Source organism: Pan troglodytes, chromosome Y, assembly GCF_028858775.2.
Source record: "Pan troglodytes isolate AG18354 chromosome Y, NHGRI_mPanTro3-v2.0_pri, whole genome shotgun sequence".
Taxonomy (NCBI): Eukaryota; Metazoa; Chordata; class Mammalia; order Primates; family Hominidae; genus Pan; species Pan troglodytes.
In genome coordinates, this window is record NC_072422.2 from 10190241 (window position 1) to 10197913 (window position 7673).

Here is a 7673-nt window from a genome sequence, read left to right on the forward strand (position 1 = left end):
GACAGAAGTCCATGCCACCACAGCTGGCTAATTTTGTTTATTTTCTCAAAAGACGGTCACATTTTGTTGCCCTGGCTGGTCTCAAACTCCCAGACTCAAGGAAATCTCCCTACTTTGTTGGGATTACAGTTGTGAGATACTTTTAAATCCAGAAGAAAAATAAAGTCACAGAAAATCCAAATACAATAATATTGGCTTTTCTATTTCATGACGTAATTATTTTATTGATGTTCTTATTTCTTTATTTGCACATGAGGTACCATTTTTCTTTCATTCCTTGCTTGTTTTCATCATGTTTTGTAAGGCTGATCTAGTAGTAATGTACTCTCTTTAATTATGTTTGCTTGGAAATGCCTTATTTGCTCATAAAGTTAAATTTTTGTTTGGCCAGATATTGAGTTTATGATTGACTTTATCTTCTTATTCCAGCACTTTAAAGATCTCATCACAGTGACTTCTTTCCACTATAATTTTTAATGAGAAATTGGCTGTTAATGTTATGAAGGATAACTTGCATATGATGAGTTACTTCTGTCTTGATTCTTTTAAAGTTCTCTATTTATTTGTCCTCTGTCAATTTCAATGCATGTGTTTCAGTGTGGATATCTTGGAGTTTATTCTCCCTGGAGTATTGTGTTCTTTAGAGATACTTGGATCAGTAGATTTGCATCTATCGACACTTTTGGGAAGTTTCAGCCACTATTCATTTAAATATTCTTTTTTTCCCCATCTCACCTATTCCAGTGGGACTCCCATTATGAATATGTTGATATTCTTGATGGTGTCCCATGGAAACCTTAGTTTTGATCATTATTCTTGTTTCTCTTCTTGTTCCTTACACTGAACAATATCAAACAATCCATCTTCAAGTTGCCTTATTAGGTTTCTACATGCTCACACATGCTATTCAGTCTTTCTAGTTACAGATTATTGATTTCATTTTTCAAAATAATTCATACATTTTTATTGATATTTTCAATTTTGAATCACTGTTCTCCTGGGTTCCCTTAGGTCTTTGAGAACACTAAAACGAAGTGAATTGAAATATTTCCCTGGTTAGTACCATGACTGAGTTTCCTGAAATAGTTTCTTTTAATTATGTTTTCTTTGAGTGTGCCCTTTTTTTTTTCTTTGAGCGCCTTTTATTTTATTGTTGAACACGGAACACTTTGGATATTATTCAGCATATTTGGATAACAAAATATTGACCTCCATAATTGTTTACTTGGTGGGTTGTTTACTTGTTTAGCAACCCTTTAAAGCTATTTTTGTAGTCTGTATTCTTAGTCATGTATGGCCACTTAACCTGTGTTCTGTCACCCTTTTGGTCATCTACTCCTCTCGACATATTTTAAAAGAAAAAAAGAGGAAAATAAAGAAAATAAAATAAAAACCACCCAGACTTCGCATATGGACTCTGTGAGGAACTCTAGTGTTTAGCCCAAAGTCAGGGAAAACAAAAAGCTTTGGGGTCTTCTCCGTGCATGCATCCAGAAATGGACATACTTATATTCTTCTAAATATACAATAGGAGTCTGGGTGTGGTGGTTCATATCTGTAATCCCACCAATTTGGAAGACTTAGGAGAACAAATTACTTGAGCCCAGAAGTGCGAGACCAGCCTAGACAACATGGCAATATCTTTTCTATAAAAAAATAAAAAAAAATAAGCTGGTTGTGGTAACACATGCCTGTAGTGTGAGACGCTGAGGTGGAAGGATAGGTGGAGTCCAGGGAGGTGAGATGCTCAGGAGGCTGAGGTCGGAAGATCAATTTGAACCCAAGGAGGTTGAGGCTTCAGTGGGCCATAATCATGCCACAGGACTCCAATGTGGGCCACAAGGCAAGCTCTGTCTCTATTTACAACCCAATCCAAAATGAAAAACAACAAACTGTGAGAGTTTTTCCAAGCTGATTTTGCTCATCAGTTTTCTTCCTCAGCCTCTTCCTTCCAGGCATTTTGTTTGTGTACTGCTTGACCTGACTCTTATTCCTTGCTACAGGTAGCTCTGACTAGTGTATTCCCTTTCCACAAATGTCCCCTGAGAGTCACTTTCTGCCCCCAAGAAAAATCTGAGGTGCGCTAAAGGAAAGCCTCTGAGCTAATAATCTCCAAGGGAACCTCAGACATTTTAAATCACACAACCCACATTCTGTCTTGCCCAAACTTAGAGGTCAGGTCTTTCTTCATTAAACACTCCCCTGATTACTTAGTTAGATTCCAGAGCTCCGAAAATCAAGTCTGAGGTTTTTTTCTATTCCTTATATCTCTTCACTTTTAACCTAATGAACTTTAATGACAGCATAAAATAGAAAGTTGATTAAATTCACCTTGCTTTTTAAAGTTCAGAGAGATGTTTTTGAGATGAGTTTCACTCTCTCACCCAGGCTAGACTGCAGTGGCGAGATCTCAGCTCCCTGGAACCTCTGCCTTCTGGGTTCAAGGGATCCTTTTGCCTCAGCCTCCTGAGTAGCTGGGATTACAGCCATGCACCCCCATGCCTGGCTAATGCTCTTAGTTTTAGCAGAGAGGGTGTTTCACCCTGTTGGCCAGGCTAGTGACAAACTCTTGACCTCAAGTCATCCAGCTGCCTCAGCCTTCCAAAGTGCTGGGATTACAGGCATGAGCCATCATGTCCAGAGTGTTTTGTAAGATTTTATTTGAGGCTGCTTCCATCATTATCATGAGACGCATTATGTCTTTCATATAATAAGAAATACTTGAAAGATGGCTGAATAGGAACAGCTCTGGTCTACGGCTCCCAGCGTGAGCGACACAGAAGACAGGTGATTTCTGCATTTCCTTCTGAGGCACCGGGTTCATCTCACTAGGGAGTGCCAGACAGTGGGTGCAGGACAGTGGGTGCAGCACACTGTGTGTGAACCAAAGCAGGGTGAGGCATTGCCTCACTCAGGAAGCCCAAGAGGCCAGGGAGTTCCCTTTCCTAGTCAAAGAAAGGGGTGACAGATGGCACCTGGAAAATCGGGTCACTCCCATCCCACTACCGCGCTTTTCCAATGGGTTTAAAAAACAGTGCACCAGGAGATTATATCCCACACATGGCTCAGAAGGTCCTACGCCCATGGAGTCTCGCTGATTGCTAGCACAGCGGTCTGAGATCAAACTGCAAGTCGGCAGAGAGGCTGGAGGAGGGACGCCCGCCATTTCCCAGGCTAGCTTAGGTAAACAAAGCAGCCCAGAAGCTCGAACTGGGTGGAGCTCACCACAGCTAAAGGAGGCCTGCCTGCCTCTGTAGGCTCCACCTCTGGGGGCAGGGCACAGACAAACAAAAAGACAGCAGTAACCTCTGCAGACTTATATGTCCCTGTCTGACAGATTTGAAGAGAGCAGTGATTCTCCCAGCATGCAGCTGGAGATCTGAGAACCGGCAGACTGCCTCCTCAAGTGGGTCCCTGACCCCTGACCCCCAAGCAGCCTAACTGGGAGGCACCCCCTAGCAGGGGCACACTGACACCTCACACGGGCGGGTACACCAACAGACCTGCAGCTGAGGGTCCTGTCTGTTAGAAGGAAAACTAACAAACAGAAAAGACATCCACACCAAAAACCCATCTGTACATCACCATCATCAAAGACCAAAAGTAGACAAAACCACAAAGATGGGGAAAAAACAGCAGAAAAACTGGAAACTCTAAAAAGCAGAGCACCTCTCCTCCTCCAAAGGAACGCAGCTCCTCAATAGCAATGGAATAAAGCTGGACGGAGAATGACTTTGACAAGTTGAGAGAAGAAGGCTTCAGATGATCAAACTACTCTGAGCTACAGGAGGAAATTCAAACCAAAGCCAAAGGAGTTGAAAACTTTGAAAAAAATTTAGATGAATGTATAATTAGAATAACCAATACACAGAAGTGCTTAAAGGAGTTGATGGAGCTGAAAGCCAAGGCTTGAGAACTACGTGAAGAATGCAGAAGGCTCAGGAGCTGATGCAATCAACTGGAAGAAAGGGTATCAGTGATGGAAGATGAAATGAATGAAATGAAGTGAGAAGGGAAGTTTAAATAAAAAAGAATAAAAAGAAACAAACAAAGCCTCCAAGAAACATGGGACTATGTGAAAAGACCAAATCTACGTCTGATTGGTGTACCTGAAAGTGATGGGGAGAATGGAACCAAGCTGGAAAACACTCTGCAGGATATTATCCAGGAGTACTTCCCCAATCTAGAAAGTCAGGCCAACATTCAGATTCAGTAAATACAGAGAATGCCACAAAGATACTCCTCGAGAAGAGCAACTCCAAGACACGTAATTGTCAGATTCACCAAAGTTGAAATGAAGGAAAAAATGTTAAGGGCAGGCAGAGAGAAGGGTCAGATTACCCACAAAGGGAAGCCCATTAGACCAACAGCGGATCTCTCAGCAGAAACTCTACAAGACAGAAGAGAGTGGGGGCCAATATTCAACATTCTTAAAGAAAAGAATTTTCAACCCAGAATTTCATATTCAGCCAAATTAAGCTTCATAAGTGATGGAGAAATAAAATCCTTTACAGACAAGCAAATGCTGAGAGATTTTGTCACCACCAGGCCTGCCCTAAAAGAGCTCTTGAAGGAAGCACTAAACATGGAAAGGAACAACCGGTACCAGCCACTGCAAAATCATGCCAAATTGTAAAGACCATTGAGGCTAGGAAGAAACTGCATCAACTAATGAGCAACATAACCAGCTCACATCATAATGACAGGATCAAATTCACACATAATGATATTAACTTTAAATGTAAATAGACTAAATGCTCCAATAAAAATACACAGACTGGCAAATCGGATAAAGAGTGACGACCCATCAGTGTGCTGTATTCAGGAAACCCATCTCACATGCAGAGACACACACAGCCTCAAAATAAAAGGATGGAGGAAGATCTAACAAGCCAATGGAAAACAAAAAAAGGCAGGGGTTGCAATCCTAGTCTCTGATAAAACAGACTTTAAACCAACAAAGATCAAAAGAGACAAAGAAGGCCATTACATAATGGTAAAGGGATCAATTCAACAAGAAGAGCTAACTATCCTAAATATATATGCACCCAATACACGAGCACCCAGATTCATAAAGCACGTCCTGAGTGACCTACAAACAGACTTAGACTCCCACACAATAATAATGGGAGACTTTAACACCCCACTGTCAACATTAGACAGATCAACGAGAGAGAAGGTTAACAAGGATACCCAGGAATTGAACTCAGCTCTGCACCAAGCAGACCTAATAGACATCTGCAGAACTCTCCACCCCAAATCAACAGAATCTACATTTTTTTTCAGGACCACACCACACCTATTCCAAAATTGACCACATAGTTGGAAGTAAAGCTCTCCTCAGCAAATGTAAAAGATCAGAAATTATAACAAACTGTCCCTCAGACCACAGTGCAATCAAACTAGTACTCAGGATTAAGAAACTCACTGAAAACAGCTCAACTATATGGAAACTGAACAATCTGTTCCTGAATGACTATTGGGTACATAACAAAATGAAGGCAGAAATAAAGATGTTCTCTGAAACCAACGAGAACAAAGACACAACATACCAGAGTCTCGGGGACACATTCAAAGCAGTGTGTAGAGGGAAATTTATAGCACTAAATGCCCACAAGAGAAAGCAGGAAAGACCCAAAATTGACACCCTAACATCACAATGAAAAGAACTAGAAAAGCAAGAGCAAACACATTCAAAAGCTAGCAGAAGGCAAGAAATAGCTAAAATCAGAGCAGAACTGAAGGAAATAGCGACACAAAAAACCCTTCAAAAATTAATGAATCCAGGAGCTGGTTTTCTGAAAGGATCAACAAAATTGATAGACTGCTAGCAAGACTAATAAAGAAGAAGAGAGAGAAGAATCAAATAGATGCAATAAAAAATGATAAAGGGGATATCACCACCAATCCCACAGAAATACAAACTACCACCAGAGAATACCACAAACACCTCTATGCAAATAAACTAGAAAATCTAGAAGAAATGGATAAATTCCTCGACACATACACCCTCCCAGGACTAAACCACGAAGAAGTTGACTCTCTGAATAGACCAATAACAGGCTCTGAAATTGTGGCAATAATCAATAGCTTACCAACCAAAAAGAGTGCAGGACCAGATGGATTCACAGCCAAATTCTACCAGAGGTACAAGGAAGAACTGGTACCATTCCTTCTGAAACTGTTCCAATCAATAGAAAAAGAGGGAATCCTCCCTAACTCATTTTATGAGGCCAGCATCATCCTGATACCAAAGCCAGGCAGAGACACAACCAAAAAAGAGAATTTTAGGCCAATATCCTTGATCAACATTGATGCAAAAATCCTCAATAAAATACTGGCAAACTGAATCCAGCAGCACATCAAAAAGCTTATCCACCATGATCAAGTGGGCTTCATCCCTGGGATGCAAGGCTGGTTCAATGTATGCAAATCAATAAATATAATCCAGCATATAAACAGAACCAAAGACAAAAACCACATGATTATCTCAATAGATGCAGGAAATGCCTTTGACAGAATTCAACAAAGCTTCATGCTAAAAACTCTCAATAAATTAGGTATTGATGGGACGTATCTCAAAATAATAAGAGCTATCTATGACAAACCCACAGCCAATAACATACTGAATGGGCAAAAACTGGAAGCATTCCCTTTGAAAACTGGCACAAGACAGGGATGCTCTCTCTCACCACTCATATTCAACACAGTGTTGGAAGTTCTGGCCAGGGCAATTAGGCAGGAGAAGGAAATAAATGGTATTCAATTAGGAAAAGAGGAAGTCAAATTGTCCCTGTTTGCCGATGATATGATTGTATATCTAGAAAACCCCATTGTCTCAGCCCAAAATCTCCTTAAGCTGATAAGCAACTTCAGCAAAGTCTCAGGATACAAAATCAATGTACAAAAATCACAAGCATTCCTATACACCAATAACAGACAAACAGAGAGCCAAATCATGAGTGAACTCCCATTCACGATGGCTTCAAAGAGAATAAAATACCTAGGAATCCAACTTACAAGGGTTGTGAAGGACCTTTTCAAGGAGAACTACAAACTACTGCTCAATGAAATAAAAGGGGATACAAACAAATGGAAGAACATTCCATGCTCATGGGTTGGAAGAATCAATATCCTGAAAATGGCCATACTGCCCAAGGTAATTTATAGATTGAATGCTATCCCCATCTAACTACCAATGACTTTCTTCACAGAATTGGAACAAAATACTTTAAAGTACATATGGAACCAAAAAAGAGCTCGCATCGCCAAGTCAATCCTAAGCCAAAAGAACAAAGCTGGAGGTATCACGCTACCTGACTTCAAACTATACTACAAGGCTACAGTAACCAAAACAGCATGGTGCTGCTACCAAAACAGAGATATAGATCAATGGAACAGAAAAGAGCCCTCAGAAATAATGCCACATATCTACAACAATGTGATCTTTGACAAACCTGAGAAAAACAAGCAATGGGGAAAGGATTCCCTATTTAATAAATGGTGCTGGGAAAACTGGCTAGTCATATGCAGGAAACTGAAACTGTATGTCTTCCTTACACCTTATACAAAAATTAATTCAAGATGGATTAAAGACTTAAATGTTAGACCTAAAACCATAAAAACCCTAGAAGAAAACCTAGGCAATACTATTCAGGACACAGGCATGGGCA